The sequence below is a fragment of the Leptonychotes weddellii genome, chromosome 9 (genome assembly GCF_054177405.1).
Source record: "Leptonychotes weddellii isolate Sample4059 chromosome 9, ASM5417740v2, whole genome shotgun sequence".
In the NCBI taxonomy this organism is placed as follows: Eukaryota; Metazoa; Chordata; class Mammalia; order Carnivora; family Phocidae; genus Leptonychotes; species Leptonychotes weddellii.
Window position 1 is genome coordinate 105,113,886 of NC_138377.1, and position 11,215 is coordinate 105,125,100.

Consider the following 11,215-nt stretch of genomic DNA (forward strand, 5'->3'; position numbering starts at 1 on the left):
GTCTATTTTGCTCACCATTGTATCCCCACCCCTCAGCGCAGAACTTGGCACATATCTATTATGGCCCAACTTATCTATTCTAATAAATATGTTGATAAAGAACAATAAGGACCTCCATATACATAAGGTCATGCCATCATGGTTCTCCCCTCAGACCTAGGTTTAATTCCTCTGCATAAACCTTGACTACAGGAATCTTGCAGAAAAACAGAAGGAGAAGCTTTTTAACCAAACAACTACATGTTCTGCCTTTCACAGGGAGACCTGCTTAATTATTGTATGTTTTCAGACACAAGTGGGGTGACCACCCATTGGGGAGTTGTGATGGTTAATTTTACACATCAACTAGACTGGGTTAAGACAGGTCCAGAGAGCTGGTAAAACATTATTTCTGGGTATGTCTGTTAGGATGTCTCTGGAAGACATTAGCATTTGAATTGGTGAACTGAGTAAAGATTACCTTCACCACTGTAGGTAGGCATCATCTAATCCAACCAAAGGCCCAAATAGAACAAGGGGCAGAAGAAGGAGCAAAAGCAACATGAGGCACTTTGATGTGGGAGCACAGTAGCCTTGAGGATGTGCTCCCTGCAGTCATTCCTTCAACTATTCATCCAAAACCAACAGAGACTGGGCCTTGTACTATGGAAGAGCTGGGGACACAAAAATGAAGAGAAGCCCCTGTTCTACATGAGCTCATAGTCCAGAGAACCAGAGAGAGGGAACTATATTTTAGAGAAGGATATATTTAGAGATGCTGAGCAAAATTAGTCAAGGTCACACTGGCTGGATAGTTAAACCTAAAACCTAGAGAGAATGAGGCTCCCTATCACTTGAATTTTTGTTATAAAGAGTCTGGCTTCAGCCTAAAGTCCCCTGAGGTGACACAGGAGAGGGGTTCAGGCTGCAAGACTCATTCTATCATCTCTGTGAAGAAATATGTTAAGAAAGGAGGGATATTATCTTCGCTGAACAAGCATGGCCTGCATATAGTTTGAGACATTCATCCTGCAGGATGATCGACTTTTCCTTTGCTGTCATTTTATTTAAATAAAATTATATGTGATACTATTTGTGATAATATACTGAGTATCTTTATTTCTCTGCAAACAGCAGGAGCTATTTGCTTTGCCAATCCAATGCCAGTGCCTCACTGGGTGTTGGAACCTAATGGGTGTGACCAAACTGATGGGCATGGTGGCTGCAGTACATGAAAGCTGAGGGCTGTCATGGCCACACAGTTTTCTGCATGTGGACCAAGCCAAGAGAACAGGCACAGGTCTCCCTGCAACATCTGTTCTACCCCAGAGAGTTCTCCAAAGAGTTAATGCTGGGAAGGAGGACACAGAAATGCTGTTACTTTCCTAAAAATTAAAAAATGGCTCTAAAACCCAAAGAAAAAGGTGTTATACATGTTAGGGCACTTTTATTATGTTATGTTAATCACCATACATTACATCATTAGTTTTGATGTAGCTTTCCATGATTCATTGTTTGCATATAACACCCAGTGCTCCATGCAGAACGTGCCCTCTTTAATACCCAACACCAGGCTAACCCATCCTCCCACCCCCCCTCCCCTCTAGAACCCTCAGTTTGTTTTTCAGAGTCCATTGTCTCTCGTGGTTCATCTCCCCCTCCAATTTTCCCCCTTCATTCTTCCCCTGTTAGGGCACTTCTTAAAAGTTTAAAGAGCAAACACAATAATAAAATCAAATCAATGGTGATACTCTGTTTACAATCAGCTAAGGTGTTATAAGAAAAACTAAGGTGTTAAGAGAAAAGGAAAATATAGTTCTTTTTTGCATTTTTTCCCTCTTGGTACATCTGATGATTAGTTGAGAAAATGCTTTATTTCATATATAGATATCTGAATGCATTTTCCATCAGACATCCTTCTAAAAGGTGTGTCTGTCTTGTTACTACTCTGTAATGTAAAACTCATTCTGGAAGCTTCCCACTGCCCAAAGACATAATCTAAATCACTGAGAACAAGGCTCTGAAGACTATGCCTGGCTCTCTGCCTTCTCCATCCCACACTCCCGCCACCTTATACTTCCCTACTTTGTAACTTGGCATGTCTTCCTCTTTCACTCCCCCATCCAGAATTTAGGCCATGCCCACCCCTCCCTAGAATACTACCACTCATACAAAACTGAGGTTCTCTTTCCTCTGGGTCCAGTGACCACTTCCTCCTTAGTGATGTGTGTGACAGGAGCCCCAATCCCAGTCATGGTGCTGACTCACCGCTGTGAATGCTGTTGGTTTCTTGGATTCTTTCCTTGCACTTTTGTGATTTGTGAGCTCCCTGAGGAAAAGCAGTCACCTTGGTGTTCCCATGCCTGGTTTGTACATGGTGGAACCAAATTATTGTCTGAGGAAGGAAATGAGAGATGGAGGGAGGGAGAAAGGACTGGAATACACATTTTAGAAAGAAAGCAGGCAGAAAGTGCACATTTAGAGGAAACACCCAGGGGACAGAGGACAAGCTTAGGATATTTAAACCAGAGAAGAAAATTCTTCTGAGAACATAGAGCTGTCTACAAATATTTGAAGGGTTTTAAGGTAGATAAAGGCTTACTAGAACTAGAACTTATATTTATATATGAAAATGGGAAATTTTAACTCAAAAATTTCAATGGATGTCTCTGGTAATGGATGTCACCAAGGTGAGTGGGGACCAGTTCTCTGCAGGGAGTTGGTGCAGTGAGTCGGAACACTGTATTACATGATCATGTGGGTGTCTCCCAACACTGAGTCTGGTTGTAGATAAATGCATCATCACTTCTGTGGTACTCTAATAAGAAGCCCCAATCCATCTGCCCCATATCAGACAAAACAAAAGGGAAAGAAAACGATCTAGGACAAGAAACTAAATAGCTCCTAATGACTTATCTCAACTACCATTAATTTCTGTTATGTCAAGTTTGGGATTCTATTTTTTTCAAAGGTTGCAAGTAAAAATACTTAGAAGCACATCTGCCATCTTGGATCTCTTGGAGAATATTTAAAAGAACAATATGAAGAAAATTCTGATCCAAGACTGATTACTGATCTGCTTATGGAGCTGAATTTCTAAACACTTCAAAAGCAACATGGATCTAATGTGAGAGATATCACTTTCCATTTAGAGAAGGAGATCCACATGTGTTAATATCACTTGTTAATTTTGTTGGAAGCTAAGGAATGCATGCCCATTATGATGAAAACTCCCTTTCACAATAGCAGAAAATGTAATATAGAAATGTATAGCAGAAAATGTATTTAATGGTTGATCAAAATTATTTCACCAATGAGATATTACTGCCAAAAAATGTTCATTGTAAATCTAATCATGATGAAACAATCAGGTATTCCAGAATGTGGGACATTCTACCATTTAGTACATAACCAACCTGGAATCCTCACAAAAGTAAATGCCATGACAAACACAACAGATGAAAAAGGAGGGCGCCAATCTAGTTCAGAAGTGACTGAAGAGACATAATTAGTAAGTGTCAAGTGTGAACCTTGATTCTTGGATCAAAATAACACAGCTATGGAAGACATTTCAAATGCAACTGGAAAATTTTTGACTGTAGATTAGATACCAAATGATAACTTTATTTTAGTGGTATTATGAGGGGAGTGCTTTCATTCATAGGTGGGGCATCCAAAATATTCAGAGGTGACATGTTGTGATGTCTGCAACTTATTTTCAACATATTAGCAAAAAAGAGAGAGAAAGAGTGTGTGTGTGTGTGTGTGTGTGTTTACAGAGAGAAAAAGTTAACAATCTAGGTCATTCTACAATGAATCAAACTAGCTCACTATGACTTATACAATGAAAACATGTGAACAACTGAGAAACTGAAGTTTACAATAGTGGAGGGATGCCATGTGAAAGGAACTTTCATTACCCACAGCTTTGTCTTTCCCTGGGTACTGTTACTAGTAACCAGCTTATTTGCTCAGAGGTCCAGCACATTGTCTGGAGCCCAAGAATGATTTGAGAGAACCTAAGCAATATTTCTTCTCAACTCCAGTCTGAGGTTAAGAGGTCCTGAAGAGAGAGCAAGGTATACATAATGGAATCCAGCTCTTTAAAGATATCGAAAGGGAATTTTCAAGCTACTTTTTTGTACAATCTAGATGTTCAAATTAACATACAATTATTTCTTTATAAATAAAAATTTTTAGCCTTCAAAAAAAAAAACCCAGTTAATCTAGGTCAAGGGTAAACAGGCATCTATTGTACTATTCCTTCAGCTTTTCTTTAAATTTAAAATTTTCAAAAGAAAAGTGGAAAATTATTTTTGGAATATTAATGTCAAACATTCTCATTTCTTCTATGTTCAGTGGCAATAAAATTTACTTGGGAACATGGATATGGTTCCCTCTGATGCTTCCTTTTTCCAAACCCTCCACTAACTGAATTGGATCAGAGTCCACTACTTAGAAGATTCTTCTGAGTGACAATGAGTCTGGGCCTATCAATGGTGGAGTTGGCCCTCTACACAGAGCACTCGCCCAGCTCCTGCAGAGAAGATGCCAAGAGGCTCTGGATACCCCTTCTACCACAGAATGTTCACTCATGTAGGGAGTAAGAGATGGAAACCTATATAGTGCATCATAGAGAGCAATGTTTGCACTGGGAGAGATTGTAATGGGAGTTTACAAAAGCTTTGGGAAAACTTGAGATGTTTGGGAAATTGATTGAACTAGAGAATAAGAGAGAAGTGAGAGAGAAGGGCATGTGGCTGCCAGGCTGAGGCACTCATGTAATCTAGGAGCCAGTGGGGAGTCTGCATGTGTTGAGTAGAGTAGAAGCATAGTAAGAGCTGCATTTTTCAGCAGAATTTGCCTGGGAGTGGTCTTGATAGGTTGATGGGTCAGGATTGTTGAGAGAAATTTAGGGTGAGAAACTGTATGGGGACAGTGAGGTTGCAGAGAGTAAGAGGCAAGAGTTAGAGAATGATGTCCATAGACCCGGGCTCCACCAGACCAGGACTGACTACTAAAATAGTAGGAAAATATCTTAACCTCCATGTGATTCTTTCTTTTCCATTTTAGAAAAACTGGCTGCAATTTCTTGGGTTAAGAGAATCAAATAGGTAAGATAATTTAAATATTTTAAAATCCAATAATAATGTTGCCTTACATTTATATGTTCAAAATAGTTTTCTGCTGGTCCTCTATCCCAGCTGCTAACTAGACCCTTATTCTTCCTCCTGCCAACCCTTCTCCTGCTCATAATCTCTACCTTAGAGCCTCAAAGAGATGTTTCACATGTCTAAGGAAAAATCCCAGGAGCACTTGGGTGGCTCAGTTGGTTCAGCATCCAACTCTTGGTTTCGGCTCAAGTCATCATCTCAGGGTCATGATCTTAGAGTCATGAGATCGAGTCCCAAGTTGGGCTCTGCACTCATCGGGGAGTCTGCTTGGATTCTCTCCCTCTCCTTCTGCCCCTCTCTCCACTCATGCTCACTCTTTCTCTCTAAAATCAATCTATCAATCAATCAATCTAGCTTTAAAAATAAATAAATAATGGGGCACCTGGGTGGCTCAGTCAGTTAAGTATTTGCCTTCAGCTCATGATCCTGGGGTCCTGGGATCGAGCCTCACATTAAGCTCCATGCTCAGGGGGAGTCTGCTTCTCCAGAAGGTGGAAAGAAGGGAGAAAGAACAAGCCCAGTCTGCTCTCTGAACCATCAAAATGTAATGCTCATTTTCTCTCCTCTAATTGTAGTCTAGAAAACACTAGGTACATTTGGCATGCTTTATCCATTGTATACGATTTCCTTTGTTGCTGGGTGCTGCCGTCTGATCTGGCACCTGCCATGTCCAAAAGGTGCCATTACAATTCCATTTAGCTCACTTGCCCTGTAGCTTCTCAGAGGACCAAAGCTGCACAGTGATTAGTAGCAAAATGAGGAAGAATGAACTTCACCCTTTTGTGTAGACCCAGGTTTAAGAAATGATAAATTAGGGCTGCAAGGGCCCTGATATCCTACAATGGTTTCAGTGAAATAGCTTTAACTCCCCCCCCACATCTCTTCAGGTACTGCAGAAGAAAGGGAGTGTCAGATACCATACTCAGAATTATCTCTCACATCTGTTAACCAAAGCTTTGTTTATGAATCCAATTTGCCTTTCCTGATGCTCCTTTTCTTGGATTGAGTTCTCTCCTAGGAAATTCCTTAATATATCAAGATATACAATTTTTCCAGGCTCCCTAATTTTCCTTAGGCATGGACAGATATTTTGGAACAAATGTGGCAACTGCAGTACTGCAGTAACAGTAAAGAGGTCTTAGAAAAACATGTTATCCATTTTATTGCATAACTTTTTCCTTCATTTATATAAATTATAGTATATGTATAAAGTTTATTTCTATCCATTTGTTTATAACCTCCTTAAAAACAGATCTTTTGTTTCTTTGTTTCCTTTGAATAGTCCAACCACAAATATACAAATAATACACAATAATGGCAGCCATATCTGGTCTCACATTCTATAGTTCATAAAAGTAATAACATATTAAATACTGAAACATGCTCCCAGTCTTTAGGATTCTATGCATTATTTAAGATAGTTTTTCCAATATATGGTCATGGAACAACTGGATATCATAATGAGGGAGGGAAATTAACCTTGACTCTTACCTCATGTCATAGACAAAAATTAAGTTGAGGTAGATTATAGACCTAAATGTGAATGTTAAAATATTCAAATTTTAAGAAGAAAATAAATTTTAAAAATATGTTCATGACTTTGAGATAGGCAAATATCTCTTAAATAGGACATTAAAATATTAAGCATAAAAGAACAAATTGATAAATTGAATTTCTTTAAAATTAAGAAACTTCATCAAATACATCATTAAAAGATGTGCAGACACTAAAAATGTTGGGGTTTTCTAACTTCAGGGGTCCTCAGCTATGACACAAACTATTTCACACTTATCCCATGGAACTTGGGTGGCAAGAGGAACAGAGGCAAATATGGAGCTTATGATGCTTGCTGTGACCTGAATAATAAAGTCCTTTGTCTCTGAACCAGTCATCTCTCTTCTGCCAGAATCTATGAAACTGTAGTAGGCCAACTTGTTAACTTACAAATGAGGTAATATCTCAGACTGTCACAGTTCTTGATAAGGAGAACCCTGAAGCATCTCAAGAGTTAGAGGTTCTGGGTATCTCAGGACAAGAACTAGCAGTGGGTCAGAAATAGAAGAGGGAGTTAAAACTCCATAAACCAAACACAGAGTTGGTGATTGTCTTTCCCCATTCCAGTAGAACATGGAGTTCCCTGATCTTTGGAGGCTGAATCAAAAATCCAAGATTCAGTGACACAGAAATAAAAAGTGAGCACACAAGGTCATTGTCTTGTTTGGCTTTCAGCATTTTTTCCACAGGCTTGCAACTTCCCAAGCAATGTATTAAAAAAAATCCTTGTGAAATTAATAAGCCAAAGTAATAAGACCTAGAAATACTAACAAGCAGCACTTGCTCTAAATTCCCAGTTTTCACTCTAATGTGAGACCTACAGAGAGCTTCCAATCATCCATAAGTACTTCATTTCTAAATATTAATAAGACATCAGTGAGGAAATGCTTTATTATGAAAAAATGTACTCCAAAACAAATAGAAAGAAATGATACCAGAGGTATCAGAAGCAATGTGGGACCAGAAGAAAATTTCAAAGTAATTATGATTAATGTCCTCAGAGAGAGAAGAGACATTATTAAGTCATCAAAATAATAGCAGGATGCCATAAAATAAGAATATTCCAAGGACAAGAAAGTGCTTTGGAGTTTTTTTTTTTTTTTTTAATTAGTAGATAGTTGGTGGGTAAATTGGTAAAAGTTTCCTAAAAACTAGTGCAATAAGAAAAATGTATACAGTACAGAATGGTTATAATATAATTATAATATGAGAGGAAGATAATACCATAGAAGAAAGAATTTATTAAAGAAATAATGTAACAAAGTTTTCAGAGAAAGATGGTGGTGGAATAGGAGGACTGTAGGCTTGCCTCTTCCCATAAACACAACTAGATAACTATCTAATCATCCTAAATATCCCAGAAATAGACCTAAAGACTGACAGAACAAACTCTACAACTGAAGAAAGAGAAGAGGCCACATCAAAGAAAGTAAGAAGTGAAGAAATGTGGTTTCAGGGAGAAACTAACTGCTCATGCTGTGGAGGTGGGGGAGCCGTGGTCATGGAGAAGGGAGAGAGAGAGAGGAACAGACAAGGTAATACACAAGGAGAACGTGTCCCCAAAGCCATTGGCTTGGAAAATGAGAGGTGTTAAATTTCATGACTTCATGCAATGAGCAAAGCTTAAAGTCTGGAGTTTCAAACGTCAGCAAGGTTGGCTGGGCTATAGCCTGGAGGGCACTGCCTTACTCCTGGAAAGAAGGCAGGTAAACAACCTAGGGGCAGACAGCCTGGAAACAGCAGTCTGAAGAGAACCTCGGGCCCACAGTGGGGAGATTATTCACTCTTCTTAGAGTGCATTCCTGAGAGGCAGCTTTCATGGAGACACCTCTTAGGGAACATAGGAGTTGGCCAGTGCTATTTCCCTCTGCTGCCCTTCAGTATAAATGCAAAGCCACCTGTGGGAAGCAGCACAGCCCACACACTGGCTGCCTTACTTGCATACACTAAGCCCTACCCTTGTGCTCTGGTAGGACTGCCCTTCTCAGTCACGCTTGCCTCAGTCCCAGCACAGCAGACCCCTCCCCCAGAAGAATGGCACAAACCCCTGCCCATACTGCTTCTCCCAACCAGAGAGTTCTGTACGGCCTCAGTTATGGTAGAGGTGGTTACAAGTCTCATTTCACAAGCAGACCAGAGCACACCTAGTTAAAATTCACCACATTCAGGCCACAGACCAAACACTGACTACAGCATGCAAGCAGAGCCTCAGCAGATGACTGGCTTGAAGGATAGAGCAGCCAAAACAAAACAACAGAGCTCATGCAGCACACACTGGAGACTCTCCTTGAAGCACCAGGCCTGGGGTACTAGAGGACCTCTTATTCATGAAGCCATTACTTTCAAGAGCAGGAGACATAACTGGCTTTTCTAACACAGAGAAGGCAGAGACTTAGAAAAAATGCCAAGATGGAGGAATTTATCCCAAATGAAAGAACAAGATAAGGGCATGGTCAGATCAAAGTGAAATGTATAAGAGTAACATGTCTGGTGGAGAACTTCAAGCAACAGTCATAAGGATACTGGGCTTGAGAAATGAATAGAGGACATCAGTGAGATCCTTACCACAGAGATAAAAGAGTTAAAGAATCAATAAAAGATGAAGAGTGCAATAAATGAAATTAGAAATGTGCTTGATGCAACGAACACCAGGCTGGAAGAAGTAGAGGAATGAATTAGTGATCTAGAAGACAACCTAATGGAAAGTAATGAAGCTGAACAAAAGAATTATAGAACACGAGAATAGACTTAGTAAACTCAGTGACTCCATCAAACATAACATTCATATTATAAGAGTCCCAGAAAAAGAAGAGAGAGAAAAGGGGGCAGAAAATTTATTTGAAGAAATAATAGCTCCAAACTTCTCTAATCTGGGGAAGGAAACAGACATCCAGATCCAGGGGACACAAAGAACTCCCATCAAAATAAAAAACAGGCCAATACCAAGACATACTGCAATTAAATTTGCAAAATACATTAATAAAGAAAACATCTTAAAAACAGCAAGAAAAAAGAAGTCCTTAACTTACAAGGGAAAACATAAGGCTAGTTGGACATTTCTCAACAGAAATGTAGCAATCCAGAAGAGGGTGGCATGATATATTCGAAGTGCTAAATAGGAAGAATACTTGATCCAGCAAGGTATTATTCAGAATAGGAGAGATAAAGAGTTTCCCAGACAAGCAAAAACTAAAGGACCACTAAACCAGCCCTGCAAGAAATATCAGAGGGGACTCTCTGAGTGCAAAGGAGAGACCAAAAGAGACAAAAACAGGAAATCATCGGAGAAAATCTCCAGAAAGTAAAACAAGTAATAAAATGGCAATAAATACATATCTATCAATAATTACTTTCAATGTAAATGAACTAAATGCTCCAATCAAAAGATAAAGGGTTTCAGAATGGTTAAAAAAAAAAAAAAAGACCCATCTATATGCTGCCTACAAGAAGCTTATCTTAGACCTAAAGACACATGCAGATTTAAAGTGAGGCCATGAAGAAACATTTATCATGCAAAAGAAAAGAAAAGCCAGAGTCAAAAGAAAGCCAGAGTAGCAATACTTCTATCAGAGGAAATAGATTTTAAAACACAGACTATAAGAAGAGATAAAGAAAGGCACTACATAATCACAAAAGGGACAATCCAACAAGAAGATATAACAATAGTAAATAGTTATGCATCCAACATGGGAGCACCCAAATATATAAAACAGTTGATAACAAACATAAAGGAATGAATTGATAATAACACAGTAATATTATGGGACTTTAACACTCCACATACATCAACGGACAGATCATCTAAACAGAACATCAAGGAAACAATGGCTTTGAAGGACACATTGGACCAGGTGGACTTAACAGATATATTTAGAAAATTTCATCCTAAAACAGCAGAATACACATTCTTTTCAAGTGCACATGGAACAGTCTCCAGAACAGATCACATATTAGGCCACAAAACAAGCCTCAACATCGAAGTCATACCACACACCTTTCTGAATGTTACGAAACTGAAGTCAACAAGAAGAAGAAGTCTGGAAAGACCACAAATATATGGAGGTTAAACAACATGCTACTAAACAATGAGTGTACCAACCAGGAAATCAAAGAATAAATCAAAAAGTACATGGAAACAAATGAAAATGAAAACACAATAGTCCAAAACCTTTGGGAAGCAGCAAAAACCATCCTAAGAGGCAAGGATAGCAATACAGGCCTACTTCACCAAGCAAAAAGAAAAAAAAGAAAAAAAACCCTCAAATAAACAACTTGACTTTATACCTAAAGACCTAAAGGAGCTGGAAAAAGAACAACAAATGAAGCCTAAAGCCAGCAGGGGGAAGGAAATAATAAAGATTATAGCAGAAATAAAAGATATAGAAAATTAAAAAAAAAACACAATAAAACTGATCTATGAAACCAAGAGCTGGTTCTTTGAAAAAATTTAAAAAGTTGATAAACCTTTAGCCAGACTTATCAAAAAGAAAAAAGACTCAAATAAATAA

At 38.8% G+C, this 11,215-nt stretch overlaps 1 non-coding gene across 1 annotated transcript; it reads left to right on the plus strand.

Annotated features, from left to right (window-relative positions):
* The first annotated feature begins 3,783 nt into the window (after nucleotides 1-3,783).
* Nucleotides 3,784-3,850, plus strand: LOC115944447 (small nucleolar RNA SNORD29). Its single transcript, XR_004079000.1, has one exon. It is a non-coding gene; the product is annotated as a small nucleolar RNA SNORD29 (small nucleolar RNA).
* The last annotated feature ends 7,365 nt before the right edge of the window (nucleotides 3,851-11,215 follow it).